Raw genomic sequence first — 22,815 nt, 5'->3', positions numbered from 1 at the left:
TGAGACCAGGGATAAATTGGCCAAAGTGAATGATAGATATGACAAATCCAAGCAGTCTGTGGCAGAAAAGGGCAGGGAGATAAAAGCCCTCAAAGATAGAATCAAAGAGCTAGAGAATGAGCTCAAATTAGATAAGGTGGTGGCTGAGCTTAAAATAGTGCTGTGGGCTAACATTGGCCAATCTATTAATGAGCAATGGCAATATATTGAAACAATCCATGAGCAGTTGGAGCTCATTCCAAAAGCACAGACTGAGATTCAAAGATCAAGAGCTGCTCTAAGCAACATGCCTGAAATAGCCACCAGGATGATTAATGTGCTTAATAATAGGACAAGTACTCAGTTGGTTGCCATGGGGATCTCAAACAGAACTGAGCACATTCAATTAATCGAAAGGGTTCTTACACTGAGAAACTTAGTACAGACATTAGAGAGAAGAACCCAGGATATGCACACTGAGGTAAACAAGTTTTTGGAGAAGTTTCAGGTGTTAGAAAACAGAGGGCTCCCTAGCTTACTGAACAGCGCAGGGAGATTGTTCACACATGACCAGTATGCCAAAAGGGTTAACACATTTGCCACAAGTCAGATCAATGAGAAGCCCAACACCTCAGAGGAAACAGGGCCAGCCACAGGACAGACTCTCTACAACAGAGTAGAGAATTTATTTTTTATAATGAATGAAATCAAACACCTGTTTGAGGCGCCTCCCAATTTTTATAAGTATACAGAGGCAGAGGAGACTATGGATGCCATTCTCAGGCATCAACTACCTACACTAGAGTGGTGGACTAAGGCCATACAGACAATTTTATAAACAGGAAGCCATTCAACAAATTTTGATCATCGAAAATGCAAAATTGTCATACACAGGACAGTTTAAAAAGAATCAGCATGCATTAAAGATTAAAGCTGAGCCAACTCAGCAGAAATTTCGGCCAACGAAGCAAAGTAGGAAGCTACAGGTGTCCAGGCCGAGAAGCTACAGCAGAGCAGCTCCAAAAGCGCATTTCTCAGCATTTATGCAGATCACTCCAACCGACTCAGTGGCCTCCAAAGGCCAAAATATCTTCTGACAAGCATAAAGATGCATTTACTTTGTATTCAATGATGTAATAACTTTCTGATCTAAATATCTTGAAAAGTTGGTGAAGATATTCAATTCTGAGATAACTTAGCACTCAGATATTTTGTAATGACCGATGGTATATATTTTCCCCTCGCACAAGCTTGCAGGGGTTGTTGTTGATTTCTCTTGAAGAATTTCTTAAGCTGTAATCCTTTCAGAGTTTAATAAAGAAAGTGATGGAATTTCTCAAAGTTCTGAAGTGTTGAATGCGTTCTGGTGTCTGTTGAAAACTGCAGGATTCTTGTGTACTTCACAATACAATAAGTTTCTGTAACTCTCTTTGTTATGTGCTTTAATCTTTTACAATCCATATATGTTTCTAATTTCTAAGTGTTTAGCAACAAAGAAAAAGAATAACCTTCAGGACTTATTCATGCAATACCCTGAGTTCAATCCGTGTTGTTAATGAATGTTTTTCTTCAGCTATAATCTTGATAAGTGTAATTCTTAATTGCTGCACTTTCAGAAAATATCTTTCACAGTGATCTTTGTTTCAGGAATTCAAGTTTTCTCCTGTGCAACATGTTTCACTTTCACATCACCAGCTTAATAGAGAATTCTTAATTGCTTTCTGTTGGCTGACCATGCCCCACCACTTAAGTTTAAATTTGTTTGTTTGAGATACACAATAGGCCCTGCAGTCTGAACATCATCACTCCAGCATCTTAAAGCACTTCACAGCTCTAGACTCCATTGCCCAATGTTATACTACTCTCTGAACACTACATCTTAAGCCCTGAAAGAAATCCTTCAACCAAAATATAAACCAAAACCTGAGCATAATAACTAGCCTAAAAATCCTATCAAAACAGAGACAAATTATAAAGAGAGAGCCCTCTCTGATTACAGTTTGGCTAGAAACTGTGGTCCAAAGATTGGTTAGTGGTTACCCCGGCCGTATTCCCTTGGGAGTCATAGGGAACAACCTGGGTGTTAACATAATTGGCGACTCCACTGGGGACTTCTTAGGATTTTCCAATTTCTATACATCTCTCAGAGCTGTAAATCAAGCCTGAAATTAGTCAGGAGGCCTTCAAATCTGTTTCTGTATCACATGGACAGCTTTAGGGAAGAGCTTTTTCAGTGAGTCTTCATCTCAGCTTTGAAATATATATAGTCGTTCCAAAATTTTTATCCAGTCCTTGCAGATATAAAAGCTTCCTATAAAATCCTAAAAAACAGTTAGAAGCTGGCTCCCAAGAAAAATCCACGGCATACTAGGGCAAATCCTGACCCTAATCCACCCATCATTGTTGATAACCCAAATACTATCCCTAGAAACATTAGGAGGCAGCAAAGGCAGGAGCAGCCTGCTGATTTAACCTCAGATTCAGATCATCCCAGCCTTATCTCTACTCCATGCAAGGTCCTTTTCCGGTCTACCCCTAGTTCCCCTAGTTCACCATCCACATCTCAAAGTCCTCCTCTCACATCTTCATCCACTGCACATATCCCCTTGACCAACACTCTAGGTTCACCCTTACCTATTACCCCTGTGGTACCCACTGTTCCTATTATCCCAGCTGCCCCTGTTAATCCTCTAAACCCTGTAAATATGGCTAACAGATATGCACCCTTGCAGATACCAGCTAATGCTGCAGCTCTACCCCAAGATTACCAAACCAAAATCTCATATTTTGACTCCAATGGCCCTCTGACAGCTGTCCAGCATGCTAAGAGGATGCAAGACCATTTTGAGACCTATGAAATAGATGATGACAGTGTCAGAATGAGGATGTTTGTTCAAAGCCTAACTGGGGATGTAAGAACTTGGTTTAGATCCCTGAATGCAAACTCCATCACAACTCCTGATGAGCTTTATCAAGCCTTTACTAGCAGATGGGAGAAGAAGAAGGATCCTCTGCACATACTTGGGGAATATGACACTATCAAAAGAGGTCCCCAAGAGACTATTTTGGAGTATTGTGCAAGATTTAACAATGTATATAACGCAATCCCACAAAATTTAAGACCCCCTCCTGATTTAGCTTTGTAAAAATTCCCTGATGGTTTTGACCCTGACATGGCCTATCAGTTGAAGGAAAGAGATCCTCAATCCCTTGTAGAGGCCCAAAGGGTTGCTGTTACAGTGGAAGCCAACCTAATTGCCAAAAGAAACAGAGCAAGGTTGGAAAAGAGGACTGTTTTCAAAGAGGAACCCTCTGCCTTTGATCAGAAACTGGATGCAATACTCACTGGAATGAAAAGATTGGGTGATAGGGTGGAATCGGTTGAGAGAAAATCATCATGGGAAGCACCACAAAACAACCCTCCTAGGAATCCAAATTTTAGGAGAACTCAAAACCCAAACGTTGGCAAGGCCAGTGCTGACCAAGACATAATACCCCCTTTCCAAGAAAATTATGCAGAAACTTCCACATCAACAGAGCCCAATGAAGATCCTGAGATTAATTTAATGGGTCTAGATGGTGAAAGTCAAGTTTTCTTAACACAAGAAGATCATGAGGATGATGAAATCAAACTGTTCCAAACTAAATCAGGTGAATCCTTTGACTTTAAACAAGGCTATGACACTGCTGTCTATGAAGTCCATAAACAATACAAGCTAAGGAGCAGAACTGTGAACGTAAATCAGCCTGAAAAGATAAAGGATAATCAGCAGCCTAAAAGAGTCATAGTCACAGAGCCTAATGCCAAAACAAATTCACCTGCAGAAGAAGTGATTATTGAAGAGATCACTGAACCACTGTCCTTAAAACAGCAGCCTATGGCCACTTCACCCTCTCAACCTAATTTAAATGCTACTCCCCAAGAGATGAGTAAAAGAGACAAGTCCCAAAGTCAAGATAAAAATCAAGAAGAAGATTTAATGAACAAGGAAAGGACTGTTATCCATAACCCTAAGACCCAATCTGAAAAACCCTTTGACCTAGAAACTGAAATTGGCAAACTAAAGATAGCAATTCCTCTCTCAGAACTAGCCAAGCATGACATCTATAAACTACAGATCAAGAAGTCCCTTCAACTCACTAGCAACAAAGATGATGTCAATGTGCTGGATGACACCCCAGAATTACTGTTCGGCCCAGAAGTGGATGGAAAAACGGTAGTCACAGGGGTGTTACCTTTCTATGTCAGCTTACATATTCATGATAAAATTTTACATAATGCAATGTTTGACTCAGGTGCCTCTCACAATCTCATGCCAAAAGCAGTCATGGAGAGATTGAATCTAGATATAACAAGACCATAAAAGGACCTGTTTTCCTTTGACTCCAGCCAAGTCAAGTGTCTGGGTCTCATAAAAGATTTATGTGTGTCTCTGGTTCAATATCCAAACAAAACAATCCTAATGGATGTGGTAGTTGCTGATATCCCACCTAAGTATGGGATGCTATTATCAAGATCATGGGGAGCTAAACTCCAAGGTTCCCTACAATTAGACATGTCATACGCCACCATCTCTGTTTTTGGGCAACCAAAAAGACTATACAGAGAAACACTCATGAAATACATGGTCAGCAGTGAAGAAAAGCCTCAAAACTTTCCCATATATGTTGTCCATTCAGACATAGACTCATACATTATCTTCAATAACAGCACAATTCTCTCAAAAAATGATGTTGAAACCAAAATACTCATACAGGAGGAAGACTCTAATGAAAGAATTACCACCCATGAAACAACAGTCAATCAAATGCTAGACACTGCTGTTGTTCTAAATATCAAGCATACCCAATCAAATGATGAAACTGTCCTAGAAGACAAGCCAGATGAAAAACCAAAACTTCTACTTACATTGCCAGCCCATGAACAGATCATTAAATCTCCTTCCCAACAGGATATTCTATGGTTCCTTGAATTTGATGGCTCAGTCAACAAGTTCGGGGCAGGAGCTGGAGTTTGGGTACACAATAAAGAAAATAGTCATGCAGAAGGCAGAGCCTATAGATTAAACTTCAGATGTACTAATAATATGGCAGAATATGAAGCTCTTTTACTAGGCCTCAAGTTAGTAAAGTTCTTACAAGCTGCCAGGGTTTCAATCATGGGTGATTCAGATTTAGTTATCCAACAAGTGAAGGGAAATTTTGTCATTAATGACAAAAGACTAAGGACTTATAGGTCTGTTGTTGCTGAGGTACTAAACTTTTTCTCTGAATTCCAAATCACTAAAATTCCTAGAACCCACAATCTGCATGCTCATAGTTTAGCCACCTTTGCAAGTACCTGCAAGCTGCCTTTTGAGCCCCATCATTGTTTTACAGCTGAGGTAAAACACAGACCCTCCATTCCAAACAATGTTAATGATTGGCAAGTATTTGAGGATGACAAGAAAATAAACCATTTTTTAACTCTGCAACAAGAATTTGCAGGATTAAATATTGACACTGATACAGCAAGTCAATCACAAATACTTGATACAGCAAGTCAATCACAAATACTTGATACAGCAAGTCAATCACAAATACTTGAAAGAGCAAGTCCATCACAAATACAGTTTCAAAAGATTACTCACCCAATATCACCTAGAACAGCAAAACAAATGCTAAACCCAACTATTTTCAACAAGGACAACATTCAGCAAATTCAATCAATCAATTGTGAGGAAGTGGCCAATGCTGAAACTGAAATCATAGAGCTGAAAGACAATTTTCTACCAACATGCCTAACTCCACTAGAGGACATCTTTGATTCAAATGATATTCCCAGAAAACAAAAAATGCAGCCCTTAAATGCAGCCATTGAAGAATGCAACATTGGTACCATTGACAAGCCCAAAATAATTAAATTGTCTGCTTCTTTACCTCCTGACCAAAAGCCTAAATACATTGACCTCTTTAAAGAGTTCCAGGATGTTTTTGCATGGAGTTATGAGGACCTAAAGTCCTATGACACCTCTGTTATCCAGCATACAATCCCTCTCAAGCCTAATCAAAAGCCCTTTAAACAAAAATTGAGGAGAATCAATCCTATGCTTCTCCCAGCAATGGAACAAGAAGTACAGAAAATGTTTAAGGCAGGCATCATAGCACCAATCAGATTCTCTGAATGGATCTCCAACTTAGTCCCTACAAGAAAGAAAATTGGTGAAATAAGGTTGTGTGTGGACCTAAGAAATCTGAACCAAGTATCCCTCAAAGACAACTATCCCTTACCCAAGATGGATCACATTCTCCAAAGAGTGGTAGGGGCCTCAAGGATCTCATTACTGGATGGATTTTCAGGCTTCAATCAAATCCTGGTGCACCCTGATGATCAAGACAAAACAACATTCACAACCCCATGGGGAACTTTCAAATATGTAAAGATGCCTTTTGGATTGAAAAATGCAGGGGCAACATTTCAAAGAGCAATGGATATTGCTTTTGCCAAGGAGATTCATGACTTTCTAGTCATTTACTTAGATGACCTTACACCTTTCTCAAAATCAGACCAAGAACATATAAAACATTTGAGACAGATCTTCCTAAAATGCAGAAAATATGGAATTTCCTTGAATCCCAAGAAATCCCTGTTTGGTTTAGAGGAAGGTAAACTATTGGGCCACATCATTTCTAAAGATGGCATTAGAATTGATCCAGACAGGATACAAGCTATCCTACAAATGCCCCACCCAAGAAATATCAAAGAACTGCAAGGATTCTTGGGAAAAATCAATTTCTTGAGAAGGTTTATCCCCAACTTAGCTGAACTAATCAGATTACTAAATAACATGCTAAAGAAAGATTCAAAAGTAAAATGGACAGTTGAAGCAAATCAAGCCTTTGAAGGTATAAAGCTGGCTCTTACCCAAACCCCAGTCTTGACCAATCCTCAATTTGACAGAGAATTTATCATCTTCTCTTTTGCCTCCCAGCATACTATTGCTGCTGTTTTGTTACAAAAAGATGACCAAGGAAATGAGAAACCAATTGCTTTCTTTAGCAGAGCTCTTAGAGATGCACCTTTAAAATATCAAATCATGGAAAAGCAAGCTTATGCTTTGGTTAAGGCCATTAAGGACTTTAGGATTTACATCCTTTATTCACATGTTATAGCTTATGTACCAAGTCCTATTGTCAAAGACATTCTCACCCAAGAAAATTTGGAGGGCAGAAGAGGAAAGTGGATTGCCAACATTTTGGAATTTGATATTGAGATAAAACCTGCAAAATTAATAAAAGGGCAAGGTTTGGCCAAACTAATGACAGAAGCAAACTTCCAAGCCTTAGACATCAACCAGCTGGACAGTGAACCGGAGCTGGCGACTCCAAAGATCAATGTAGCCTTTGAACAATCCCCTTGGTACTCTGATATATGTTATGTATTGCAAAACCTGTGTGCTCCCCCAGGATTGTCCAGAACTAAATGTAGGTTCTTAAAAATGAAAGATTCTGAATTCTGTGTTATAAATGGAAATCTATTGTGGAAAAACCATGAAGGCATATTGCTAAACTGCCTAATTGAGAATAAAACTGACAATATCATAAAGGAATTTCATGCAGGTGACTGTGGTGGACACTTGTACTGGAAGTCCACTGTGGATAAAATACTAAGGGCTGGTTACTACTGGCCCACCATGTTCTCTGATGTCAAGAAATTCACTACCTCATGTCATAAATGTCAAGTGTTTGAGGGAAAGAGACATTTGCTGCCACTTCCCTTGAGGCCTATTGCAACAGAGATACCTTTTCAACAATGGGGCTTGGATTTCATTGGGGAAATTCATCCCTCATCTTCAGGCCAACATAGATGGATTTTAACAGCCACAGACTACTTCACTAAGTGGATTGAAGTTGTTCCATGCAGACAAGCAAATGATTCCACTATCATTCAGTTCTTGGAAAACAACATATTGGCTAGATTTGGCTGTCCTGACAAAATAATAACAGACAATGCTGCTGCTTTCAGATCCAAGAAGATGGTGAATTTCTGCCATAAATTTCACATCACCTTGGGCCATTCTACTGCATACTATCCCCAAGGAAATGGCCTTGCTGAGTCATCAAATAAAAGTTTGGTAAACATCATAAAGAAAGTACTAGAAGAGAACAAAAAGAATTGGCATAAGAAGCTTGTCAATGCTCTATGGGCAGATAGACTAACAACCAAGAGATCAATTGGGACCAGCCCATATGAGTTGGTTTATGGATTAGAAGCCAAGTTTCCTTCATCACTAGGGATACCTGTTATGAAGCTTCTTCAAGAAAGCCAAGCTGAACCAAATGATATGCAAAGAAGAATCAATCAAATCATATGTTTACAACAAACTAGAGACCAAGTTTTCAGCAGAGTTCAAGTCCTACAAGAAAAATTAAAGAAGGCCTTTGACAAAAGAACCAAGGCAGAATATTTCAACATTGGTGACAAAGTCCTCAAGTGGGATGCAAGAAAAGAGGATAAGGGAAAACATGGAAAATTTGATTCCCTTTGGAGAGGACCATTTGTTGTCCAAGCAGTACAAGGAAACAACACCTATTTCCTTAAAAGCCTCAATGAAACTGATTTGGATGAAGGTCCTATGAATGGCAGGATGCCGAAGCACTATTTTGACTACCATCCATAAGTGCAGCCTGAATTTTCCCTTGTACATATCCAGATGTATATATTATTTTTTGTCAACATGTAAAAATGAAGTTTTCCAAGTTTATTAACTATCAGCAAAAGGCAAATAGGTTCAGAGGTCTACCAAGAAGGGAATTACACAATTTTGGCATTTCAAAGCAGCACACTTCAAGATTTTGTTAAAAACAGTCAAGGGGCCAAGGCAATCTGACCTGCTGTTCTTGGTCTTTCTAAAGAAAAACCATCCCCATGTGGAGCCACTGTTAGCTACCTATACCAATAGGTTTCATAGTTCATGATTGGCAATGAAAAGGTCCAAATATGCTCTGCTTTGATAATGCAAAGATCACATATTTCCAAGAGAATACAATCTGTGCTTATAGCTTGATGTAGACTCAAATTTTGATGGATGGTCCAACAGCCTAATCTGGATCATGCCATGTTTTAAATTTTCAGTTGTAGAATAGAGAAAGAAGTCTGTCCAAACTGTTTAATCTTGGCAGACAAAGCAGTTTAGGTAGAGAAGAAAAGCTCCCAACAGCTTAATCTAGGACCTTGGAAGAAATAAGGGTAGAAGTAGATAGAAAAACAAAAGGAAAAGGCCAAAGAAAAAAAAAGGTAGATAAGGGTCTGCAAGTCCAAGTGCACCCTCCAAGAAGAAACAAAAAATGCTAGGCAAGTAGATGGGTAGACAGTTGGGGTTGCAGAAATGTCACTCCCACAAATTGAAGGTATGCTAGCCTTGTTCACAAAGCAAAATCAGTGAAATTGAGAAGTCCTTCTTCTCCATCAGGTTGCAGCAAGCAGAGAAGCATGTCTAACTTCCCAATTTTCCCCTCTCCATTCATTACTAACATCCCCTCATCAGTGGATATTCATGAAAGAATTGGTGGTTTTTAGGGTTTCTTGGTCCTATTGGAAGCCACATATCTTGTCTAAAACTCTTTTCATTTTGATCTACTCCTTAAGCTAAGTTATTTTCAAATAAACTTAGTGTTATCTCCCCTCATCCACTCCTTTCATCCATATTAACCCTAACTCTATTATATAATTCCCCTATGATTCCCTTTCCCCTAGTATTATAACACCATGGTGTATAAACCCCAAGCATTGTATAAATATCCCTCCCCTTGGCATTATAGCCAATAAATCCTCTGTTAGGGAACAAATTGGCACTTGGGCACTTTGTTGAACCTAAGTCTAACCCCCTCCCCCCTTCTGAATCCATTTGGCCCCTTAAAACCCTCAGTTGTCAAAGAAAACCTTATAAAAGACCTTGTTCTACCTATACCCGCTTTAATTTGCAAAAAATGAACAAAAACCCATTTTTTTGTTTATCCAAAGTATGGGCGCCGGGTTTTTTTATTATTTTATTTTTATATTGAATAGACATTGAAAAAACCTTTGAAAACCCGCCATATCCCAAGAGTTTCTGCCCAGCACTGATCCCGAAAATAAATATTAAAATAATCCCGCCCCTTGTCATATCCACCGATCATCTCAGCGACCCGTCAACCGTCCGATCGAGCGCTTTTGATCGGACGGCCCTAATCCATATCGGACCGGCCCCGACGTCCGACAGATACCTTCCGATATCTGTTAGAGGGTGACGTCATGCCTCCGCCACGCGTCATCCCCATAGTTTATCGGAGGTACGCCTGACAAATCCCTCTTCCGTATCATAAGCGGTGCGATGAGAAACCGCTAACCGCTCCCGGTTTTAGGTCGATCCGCCCAGCCAACGTCACCACCACGTCATACCCACGTCAGTGCCACCCCGCCGTCGCGTCAGCCCCTGCGTCCGCCCCCATGCTGATCTGCCTTGCCACTTCATCATAGCCGTGGACCAATCACAGCCTGCCACCTCACCCGATGACGTCATGCTGACGTCATCCGACTTTGACCCCACCTGATGACGTCATCCAAAAAACGCGCCAATATGCCAAAAATCCATATTTAGGCCAATTTTTGCGTTTTTTCACACTTTTTGCCGCAAGAGCTGTTGCTTTCTCTGCATGATTTTCCCTCCAAATTATACCACCTTTGCTGAAATCGACTCGGAGACATCCGGCGCGCTATTTCCACAGTCATCCGTGACATTGCTCGCTCTTTACCAGGTATTCTCCATTATAAATCCTTCATATGCCTACTTTGTCTGTGAATTCCCTCAAAAGAGCTTAAACGACAAAAAACTCTCAAAATTCACCGGCGAAATCTTGGTGCCTAGCCCCCATTTACAACTGTGAGCTCGAAAAACACCAGCTGAGCCTTGTTTGCCCATACTTTCACAAAAAACTGCACTTTGTTCGCGCAATCGCGAGACAACTTACTCAAATTGCACCTACCTGTTAAAAAAGACAGATTGAGACCACACATTGGTCTTATTTTCACTTTAAATAGTATTTCAATTGCTGCAGCTGTTTCACTCACCCTCTGTTCTATCCAATTCGCATTTCTCCCTCAAAGAAAACTCTTGGTGTTGCTCTGCATAGCAACTCTATCCATAATTCTAGGAGAAGTCATGGATCCACTAGTAGCTCCAATAGCATTAAATGTTGCTCCATTAAATGCCCCTCAGAGACAATTGGAATGGCAGTCTCTGGCATACATGGACTATCAGATTTCAGAGGAAATACTGATGGGTACTAAGTTCGACATCCACCTGCTCAATGAACTGAAGGCCAAGCATGAGGCTGGAACAGATGTGCTGGGCATATGGGACTCATTCCTCCCTCTTTTCAAGCTCCCTCAAGTTAACCAATTCCCTGATTTGATCCATCTGTGTGCTGAAAATTATGACCCCACTCAGAGGGCAGTTCTTGACCCTTCAGGATCAGCTGTGTTTTATGTCACCCCAGAAGCTATCAAGGATATGCTTTGCTTTAGGACTGAGAAGAAACTGGTCCCTCTATCACTTGTAGACCTGATAAATCAAGGAGCCAGAATGATAGATGCTCAGGTCACCAAACTAAACCAGCTATACATTGGCTCTGACTCTGTGAAGTATCCTCCTATCAATCAAGTATACCTCAACCAACTGGGCAGAGATCTGGCAGACATGATTAGTCCTATTTTGGGCTACAACTCCATTGAGTTTGTTGATCAAACTGTGCTGGTAATCATGCTCATGTTTGCTCCTGGCAAGTCTCCTATCTGCTATGACTATGCCACCTATATAGCAGACAAAATACATGAGCAACTAATGAACCTGGCAAGAGAAAGAGTGTTCAGATATACCTCCTACATTTACCACTTGATCTTATATCATCAACATCAGAAATTCTCTTTTCCAATCAAAAGAGAGGATGCCCAAGGCAATCCAAGATCAGTGGTCTATTGGTCATCTGTTTTCCACTGTAGATTTGAAACTCCTTATACTTATTGTGAGTTCATAGATCAGTTCATCCACCCAACTATGTCAATGATGATGGGCTCACCTCCTCCAAGGCTCACAGATGAAATGCAAAGGATCCTGCAGTTATCCAAATCATACAGCATTGGGGACTGGTACTTTTACCAGCACCACACCGTCATCAGGATGTATGGGTGTGAACTGCCTCCCTACAAACTACCCAGATATGTGCCTATGAGGCTATTTGCCCTAGAATACTTCAGGCAGTTTGGAAATGTTGATGTGCTTCACTTTTCTGGCAAAGGTAAGAAAGCACAGTTGAAAGTCAGGAACCAACTTGGCCACTTTGTCTATAACCAAAGGGAGGAAGGTTGGAGAGAAGCAGACAGAATGCTTGAGTCCCTTGGCCTTCAAACCAGTTTCCTCTGGAAACCTTATGACCCCAACCACTTCATCACTTTGAGAAGGCTCAGATATAGGCTCTCTGGCTATGATCATGTAAATATCCCTCACATTGAAAAACATGCAAACCAAGCAAAATGGAGGAGAGGAACCCTAGAAGAGCCGGTTACAAAAGAAGAGCTGAATCAAAGAGCGATGAGGAATCTTAAAAAGATGGTTGACCTTGAACTTTGTTCACAGGTGTTTTCACTGCCAAGCACACAAGTGGGAGCAGTTGCATCCTCCTCGACTGTAAATCAGCAAGCACCCAAAGCCACTGAATATATATCTAGCAAGGGCAAGGAAAAAGAGATGGATACTGAACAGCCACCGCATGAGAAGGTGCAACAACAGGTACAACAACAACAACAGCAATTGCAGCAAGAGGAAGGGCAGCATAATAAAGAGCAGCCCCCACAGCAAGAAGGGGCAGTTGAGGCCCCAATTTCCACAGAACAGCAGGCACAAAATATGGTGCCTCCTAGGCAAGAAACATCAGTTGATGCATCAATCCTCCAAACTCCACAAAAGGAGGATACTGGCAGAAAAAGGGACAGAGAGACTCCCTTGACCACATCAGAAATTCATGGTGAGAAAAGACAGAGATTGAACCCTTTCTCTGATGAGGAAATGCCAACAGGGCAGTCTCTGGGCATGGGCCCACCTAGCAGGGAAGCATTTGCAAGTTCCTTCCAAGAGGAACAAAACAGAACTGTGGGAGGAGAAGTCAGCTCCTCTAGCCAGCAGAGGGAGGGTGAACTGAGCATCAAACAGCAGTTCATAGACATAAAGAAAAGAAATGAGCCCATAAAAATACAGCTCTATAATCATTTGCTGAAGATGGCTCCCACTAACCAGCAAAGACTGATGTCTGCTTTTGATGTTAGTGAAGGCAAGATGATCATGAGTCATTTCTTGCCAGCTGTAGCACAGCCCCAATCTCATGCAGATTATATAAGGACCAATCTTGAGGTCCTTGCCAAAGACATCCACCCAATGGATAAAATTGAGTTGCATAAGCAAACAGGTGAGATGGTCTATGCCTCCTTGGCTGACAAAACACTGGACAATTATAGGCTGGAAAATAGCCTTAATAATACAGCTGCCCAACTTGAGTTGGAAAGGGCATCATCACAGGCTAAGGACAACAGAATTAGGTCCTTAGAAGATATAATTATTGAGATTGGGCATGATCCCAAAGATATCAAGGGCATCCAGGAGATATTGAAGTTAAGGGATGCGGACATGGCTGCTTTGAAGAAAAAGATCAAAATGCTAGCCACAATCCACCCCCAAATAGATGAGGTTGCCCAGCAGAGGCATGATCAAGAGGCCTCAACCTTGCTGGTGTCTCTATATAAACAGTTAATCCAGACACAAGAAAAGCTGGGAGAATCAGAGGCTGCACAGGCAGCACTACAGGCAGCTTTGAAGCAAAGAGAAGAAGGTCAGACCTCCCAGCCTCCTCCTGAAGTAATAAACCTTGAGGAAACTGCTCCAATCACTGTTCCTCCTCCTCAACAAGCAGAACAGGCAACAACATCCACTTCAGCAGCACCACCAGCAACAGAGCAGGCCCCGAGCCTGGACATGCAAAAGCTGAGGAATGAGATCCAGGCCCTGGAAGCTCAAATGATAGAGCTGAATGAGACTAGGGATAAATTGGCCAAAGTGAATGACAGATATGACAAATCCAAGCAGTCTGTGGCAGAAAAGGGCAGGGAGATAAAATCCCTCAAAGATAGAATCAAAGAGCTAGAGAATGAGCTCAAATTAGATAAGGTGGTGGCTGAGCTTAAAATAGTGTTGTGGGCTAACATTGGCCAATCTATTAATGAGCAATGGCAATATATTGAAACAATCCATGAGCAGTTGGAGCTCATTCCAAAAGCACAGACTGAGATTCAAAGATCAAGAGCTGCTCTAAGCAACATGCCTGAAATAGCCACCAGGATGATTAATGTGCTTAACAATAGGACAAGTACTCAGTTGGCTGCCATGGGGATCTCAAACAGAACTGAGCACATTCAGTTAATCAAAAGGGTTCTTACACTGAGAAACTTAGTACAGACATTAGAGAGAAGAACCCAGGATATGCAGACTGAGGTAAACAAGTTTTTGGAGAAGTTTCAGGTGTTAGAAAACAGAGGGCTCCCTAGCTTACTGAACAGCGCAGGGAGATTGTTCACACATGACCAATATGCCAAAAGGGTTAACACATTTGCCACAAGTCAGATCAATGAGAAGCCCAGCACCTTAGAGGAAACAGGGCCAGCCACAGGACAGACTCTCTACAACAGAGTAGAGAATTTATTTTTTATAATGAATGAAATCAAACACATGTTTGAGGCGCCTCCCAATTTTTATAAGTATACAGAGGCAGAGGAGACTATGGATGCCATTCTCAGGCATCAACTACCTACACTAGAGTGGTGGACTAAGGCCATACAGACAATTTTATAAACAGGAAGCCATTCAACAAATTTTGATCATCGAAAATGCAAAATTGTCATACACAGGACAGTCTAAAAAGAATTAGCATGCATTAAAGATTAAAGCTGAGCCAACTCAGCAGAAATTTTGGCCAACGAAGCAAAGTAGGAAGCTACAGTTGTCCAGGCCGAGAAGCTACAGCAGAGCAGCTCCAAAAGCGCATTTCTCAGCATTTATGCAGATCACTCCAACCGACTCAGTGGCCTCCAAAGGCCAAAATATCTTCTGACAAGCATAAAGATGCATTTACTTTGTATTCAATGATGTAATAACTTTCTGATCTAAATATCTTGAAAAGTTGGTGAAGATATTCAATTCTGAGATAACTTAGCACTTAGATATTTTGTAATGACCGATGGTATATATTTGCCCCTCGCACAAGCTTGCAGAGGTTGTTGTTGATTTCTCTTGAAGAATTTCTTAAGCTGTAATCCTTTCAGAGTTTAATAAAGAAAGTGATGGAATTTCTCAAAGTTCTGAAGTGTTGAATGCGTTCTGGTGTCTGTTGAAAACTGCAGGATTCCTGTGTACTTCACAATACAATAAGTTTCTGTAACTCTCTTTGTTATGTGCTTTAATCTTTTACAACCCATATATGTTTCTAGTTTCTAATTGTTTAGCAACAAAGAAAAAGAATAACCTTCAGGACTTATTCATGCAATACCCTGAGTTCAATCCGTGTTGTTAATGAATGTTTTTCTTCAGCTATAATCTTGATAAGTGTAATTCTTAATTGCTGCACTTTCAGAAAATATCTTTCACAGTGATCTTTGTTTCAGGAATTCAAGTTTGCTCCTGTGCAACATGTTTCACTTTCACATCACCAGCTTAATAGAGAATTCTTAATTGCTTTCTGTTGGCTGACCATGCCCCACCACTTAAGTTTAAATTTGTTTGTTTGAGATACACAATAGGCCCTACAGTCTGAACATCATCACTCCAGCATCTTAAAGCACTTCACAGCTCTAGACTCCATTGCCCAATGTTATACTACTCTCTGAACGTTACATCTTAAGCCCTGAAAGAAATCCTTCAACCAAAATATAAACCAAAACCTGAGAATAATAACTAGCCTAAAAATCCTATCAAAACAGAGACAAATTATAAAGAGAGAGCCCTCTCTGATTACAGTTTGGCTAAAAACTGTGGTCCAAAGATTGGTTAGTGGTTACCCCGGCCGTATTCCCTTGGGAGTCATAGGGAACAACCTGGGTGTTAACATTACCAATCAAGAAAAAAACATATTGATGTGCAATACTAGTTCATTAGAAACATGATGGAAAGTAAGAAGGTGTTAATTGTAAAAGTAGACACAATGAAAAATGTTGCATACTTTCTAACAAAGTTGGTAAATTTTGATAAATTTTATTGTTTCCAATAGGAGTTTGGCCCGAGGGCTTGGTTCACTAAATGCATGGTATTAGAAATTCACACAAAGAAGAAAATAAGTGGGAGAATGTTGAGGTGTTGTACTATTTACAAGTAATCTTAATCAATTGGAATTCAATCATTCAATGGAATAGGTGGGTAAGACTACCAGGAATCAACCTCAGTAAGTTTGGTCAAGAAAAATTGACTAGGGATAGTCAAACTAAACTCAATGGGAAAAAATGTTGATAGTTAAGTTGATAGGTCAACAATCAATTCAATAGAAATTACCTCAAACAAATTCGATGGATAGTTAAGCAGTCGATGGGAGTCTATAATCATTTGGAGCAATTACAGTGATTGTTGTCAAGAATACATGTATTGTCAACTTAGATTGGTGGTCAACTAGTGGTCGAAAGGGAAATTGAAAACAATCAAAATTGGTTGAAAAACTATTAAGAATCCTTAGATTTCCTAGATCTTAGCCAATTATCAGTATCCACCTATATTGATTCAAGATGCTTTAAATTAGGTCTTTCTATACCTATTAATATACCATGATGTAAGGCTCATGAGAGAAGATGATGTATGATGAATCTTCGTATCGATAGAGATGAGGTGATGTATCGATGCATTGGTCTTAGGTGTGGATCGAAATAAATTTTCATTGTAAACTCGCTAAAATATTCGGTCGAGAATAAGTGGGAAGTGAAGCTCAAAGGTTCACTAGTTTCCCAGCCAATAATTTCTAGGGTAAAATATTTGTGTATTGTGTAATTCCTTACGTTATGTCATTTTCCATTTTATGATCTTTAATTTCTCTCATGACCTTCAAAGGTTTATGTTTATTGATTTTCTATTCTAGTTTATATGTCAAGTTGACTTTGTATTTGGACTTTTGATGTCTAAAGTGTAAATCATATGTCTTAAGCCCAACAATGTTTCAATTGTGGTTTCATTATATAATTTATACTTGAAGGATAGATTAAGTTTATTTCTAAATAAATTTAATCTTTATGTTTCAATATGATCATGACTTGTAGGGGTTACAAATGTGGGTGCACATAAATGGGATTTATATAGGGCATGTGAAACCATGACTATCAAGTCTTGCACCTATGCTCAAATCCTATAGATGATGATGAATCTCCAAAGGAGAAAATAAATATGTTTAGGTATTTATTATGATTTATTGGTTTCAATTGTACAAGTGTATAGAAATTGAAATTTGTGTGTGTATATTTTACGACCTGTAGTCACATTGATATAATTTTTGAGACATATGATGTGTGTAGGTTTAATGGTGTCCTATGTTTCAAATGGTCTCACCACCCATGCTAAAAGAAAAAAGCATAATAGATCAGAAAACAATGTTGAACTGATTATAAAGGAAAAGTTAATCAAGTGAATGTTAATATGAACATTAAAGTGATAATTAAAAATTAGATGATATTTTAATGAAAAGAGAAAAATCCATTTATCATAAACGATTTAACGAATTGAGAAGAAAATATTTATTATAAAAATAATAAAATAAGTTTACTTATTATAAATAAATATTTTCACTATAGAAGGAATTTTTTTTTATAGTAAATTTAATTAAAAATAAAATGTAACAAGATTTTGACTATCAATTTAAGGAATTAGGAATGGAATCTCTCTCTCTCTCTCTCTCTCTCTCTCTCTCTCTATATATATATATATATATATATATATTAATTATAAATAAAAGATTTTCAATGTAATTTTTTTTACCATAAATTTTTTACTTAAAATGTAACAATTGTATATAAATTTAATAAAGAAAATGTAAAATAATTTTTCTCTATGAAATTAAATAAGAATAAATTGTAAAAAGAAGTTAACCACAGGGTATGGATTAAAGAATTTTAGCCGAAAAATTAAGTTAAGAATATAAACAAATATTGATAATAATTTAAATAAAATTTATAAAATTTATAAAATTATAAATAAAAAGATTTTAAAAAGAGTGATCAATAAATTTTTTTATTAAAAAACAATTAATCTTAATTTGAATTAAAATAATATGTTTTATTAAAAAAAATTGTAAAACAAATAAAATAAAATTTGGACCATAAGATGCTTAATTAAATTTTGAATTTTAAACAATTTTATTTAAAGGAATTCACTATGGGGTGCCATCAATTTGATATTAAATATGAATATTTTGAAGGATGAAATTAGTAAAGAGTTAATAAAATAAAATTAATAATATTAAATTGTTAATATGAATTATAAATTTTGATTTTTGATTGTATAGATAAAAGTAATAAATTTGATTGGAGAGATCAATTTAGTTATAAATATAAAATTTATTTATATAAATAAGATTTTATATAATTATAAATGTGAAGAATAATAAAGGAAGAAAAATTATAAAGATAAGGTAAGAATAATAAAGGGGGGGGGGGAGGAGGAGGAGGAGGAGGAGTAGTAGTAGTAGTAGTAGTAGTTCACTATGAGGTGCCATCAATTTAATATTCAAATACAAATATTTTGAAGGATGAAATTAGTAAAGAGTTAATAAAATAAAATTAATAATGTAGTAGTAGTTCACTATGAGGTGCCATCAATTTAATATTCAAATACAAATATTTTGAAGGATGAAAGTAGTAGTTCACTATGAGGTGCCATCAATTTAATATTCAAATACAAATATTTTGAAGGATGAAATCAGTAAATAGTTAATAAAATAAAATTAATAATATTAAATTGTTAATATGAATTATAAATTTTGATTTTTGATTGTATAGATAAAAGTAATATATTTGATTGGAAAAATCAATTTAGTTATAAATATAAAATTTATTTATATAGATAAGATTTTATATAATTATAAATGTGAAGAGAGTTAACCATGAGGGAGAATTATAAGGAAAGAGGTAAGACCAAGAAAAATTATAAGGATAAGGTAAGAATAATAAAGCGAGGAGGAGGAGGAGGAGAATATTTTTTTCTCTTTTCATTAAAATCTCAACTAATGTTCAATTACATCTTTAACTCTTTTTTTTTTTTCGCGCCCGTGATGATGGGTGGTGAGATCACTCAAAACATAGGACACTGTTAAACCTGCACACAACATATATTCAAAAAATTACATCAATTAAAATATGTTTCTATCTTTCTAATTTGATTTTACTATTCGAGCTTAGAATTTGGTTTGATGTAAAATTTTGGATATTTTCTCACATATAAAATAGTTCTTTAATTGAGCAGTGTTTTTTTTGGAAATTAGATGTTCTAGGTCTTGGCGTTGCTCTCATGTTAATTTATTATGAGCATTCTCAACTATCTTACAAATGTGTTGCCAAAAAGATATGAAGGCAACTTGTGTTGTTGGTGTTTGCAAGTAAATGGTTACTAGAAGTTCTTAATTAAAGGATTGTTATTCTTAGCTTGTTTACTAAGTGTTTACATTAATATGCAAATAAGTATAAATATAAGAAATAAGGAATCTAAAAGTATTAGAATTTGGCTTATGAGAATATTCTCTCAAGTCTTTAGTAACAAGTATGCTAGTTGCACTTGTCATAATTGGATTATATTGTTAGCTCACTTATATTTGTGATTTTAATTAGGATATATGCGATGGAAAACCATTATTGAACAATTGCTTTGAAAATTTTGGGTTAATAGATTCTTAACACTATGTCATTACTCCAACTTTTGAATCTTTTGGCTAGAGAATCATATGAATGTGAATGCGCATGTTGACCTTCACGTCAACTCACTAGTAGTTTTTAATTATGTACTAACATTTAGTATTCATATAAGTGAACCTTAAAGGTTGTATATAAGTTCCTAAAATGGAGAGAAACATTATAAGGTCTTTGCATGCTTGTGAAAGTAGTGATTTTTCAAGGGTGAACCTCTTGGATAAGAAAATCAATTTCACTATATAATGAAGTCATAACTACTCTTGTTAAGTTGAACTTTAATTTTAGAGTTTCCTTGTACCTTGTGGATAACTACTCTTAGTTATTCTTGCTAATGCACTTAAAACTAGATTTTGATTGTAGCATGATTGCTTGTGAAGCATAATGCATATAAAAATTATGGCATTCCACTCACTTATTTGACTATGAATTCTGCTTTGTTTTCACTTTCATGTTGAATTTTCATAACATATCTACCAATAGATAGATTATAGCCATCAATATCATATCCATGACTTTCCTTTCGCAAGTCCATGATTCTCCTCGTAAGAAACCTAACGCAAATTGAATTTATTTTAGTTCATCTCTATTACACTTTGAATGCCCTAAACACCATTTAGTTCCTACCAATTCAAGCCACTTGATCATGATTTCATTTATGTGGATTGTTCCTCATAAGTTGAATTTTCACCACTACTATGAGAACCCTACAATCCAAATATTGTTTATTGAGAATTTCATATAGACCACCAGTTAACAAAAATTATTATTGTATTTCAAATTTTATTTCTTATGGATATAAAATTTCACATAATAAGTATTAGTTCCCCAAGTTTTTTATAAGTTTTCCAACTATTTTTCTTTTGATTTTATTATTTCTATTTTTTTCTCAAATTTTATTCTTGGAATATCTCTGAATAATTGTTAAAAATTTAGAGGAAACTAAATACATGAATACTCATATATCTCATTTGATTTTGATTCTACTTGTTTTTCATTACCCTACACATACATCTCTCAATGCTTTTCATTTACTAAAACTCCCAAATTCCTAAATCACCTATTCCAAATGACTTTCCCTTTGACTTTAAATCATCTATATTTATTTGACATCTTTGGCCTCCAACTTATCACCTATTTTTCGTCAATCCAATTTTCGTAACTTCTTACCTTGCACATATGCTTGTGAATAACTTTTTATTTTCCCAAACTCCCAAATACCTTAGAGATAAGCTCTATCTTTAGCTTTAGATCGAAATTCTTGTGTTTTCCAAGTTTTTCTATGCATCATCTTTTGATGTCGCACTAATACCATGTATGATTTTAAAACAACCATATACACATCATAATAAACACAATATATGATGGAAAGAAATGCAACCCAAGGATATCAAAGACATGTAGCTTCCTCACAAATCTCCTTGTATATAGGACCCTACAAATTGGGTGGTCTCACTACCTAATTTACATTAATACTAATTATTATCGTTCACTTTAAATATTACATGGTCACCACAAAGCACAATATATAAATTCATTGCTGACCAAAAATCTTAATTAAAACTCTTTAGTAAACTTTGTAGTTACATATTTAATTGTTTTACCAAAATTGAGTGAGTATTATAGAAATTATTCTAACTTGAAAGATGAAAATGAACCATTATGATGGTTGATTTCCTAGAAAACCCATTAAATATGAAAGTTGAAGAGAAGGACAATCAATAGAGGAAAGCAAAATAACTCAAGAGGAAATGAAGAAGAATAGTATAAATGATGGAGTTGAAAGAAGAAGCATGTTCAAATATTGAAGTCCATATTCATTCCTAAGCCATCTAAAATGGTTTTGTGAATAAGAATGCATTAAAATTCTTATGGAAAATTTAGAGCATTGGTGTAACAATTTCCTGAGCCTAATAAATCCCCAACAAATGTTGTTTTTCCTTTTGGGTTTCTATGGTATAGTATTTGTTGTCTATGGTGCAATGAATTCTCTTTAGTTGATTGTTTTGCATGGTTAAATCATTAGTTGTCAAGAAATTCTTACCTATACAAAGCTTATAGTTTTGTTCAAACCACTTCAAAGATGAATCATAGAAGTAAATACACTTTAACAATAACCTAACAGATTCCTCACCCATGCACTTTAGCTCTCTCTCCCATACTAGTTATGTGTGGATTAGATCTTTGCACATTATTGCACATATGCAATGCTATTGGCTTTAATCATTTTACAAACTTCGTTATTGGCTGTAATTACTCCAAGAAGAGACTAGGGAAATGGAGGTCAATGTTCACATTGATGCCAGAGAGTGGAACCACCCCAACCATGTTAGATGTCCATTCTCCTTGATTTGAGAGGATCATAGTTTAGATTTTTTGAAGGAAAATTATTTCAACATGGTTAAGAAAACAAGTTTGAACCATTAGCAAAAATCAATTTGTCATCATTTAACATGAAACAATTTTCCTTTGGGTTATGAAATTATCTTGGTCCTTGGGTAAGAAACAAAGGGACAAGAGAGAGAGAGAGATTTCATGAATTGAATTAATTTTCCATCTCTTGGCATTCAACTATAATAATGTTGTGTGGGCACTCTTAGCAAAACTTATTAATCTAAAAAAGTACATATATCTCTCCAATAAGCAAAGATTTGATCAATTGAATGTAGAAAAAATAGAGTTTCCAATAAATTAGCTGTGAAAATACCTTAATGAGTCTTGAAGCCTTGAACTTAGCTTAAAGGTGACTACATATTCATGTAATAACACCATGGTTTTTCTATTGCTAATAATAAAGGTACGGTTCCCTTGAATTAGATGATAAGCTTTGGTCCAACCACCACACG

Source organism: Pinus tabuliformis, chromosome 7, assembly GCF_031772625.1.
Source record: "Pinus tabuliformis cultivar Carrire ecotype Pingquan chromosome 7, CPIR1, whole genome shotgun sequence".
Lineage (NCBI taxonomy): Eukaryota > Viridiplantae > Streptophyta > Pinopsida > Pinales > Pinaceae > Pinus > Pinus tabuliformis.
Note: the sequence above shows the minus strand (reverse complement) of the source record.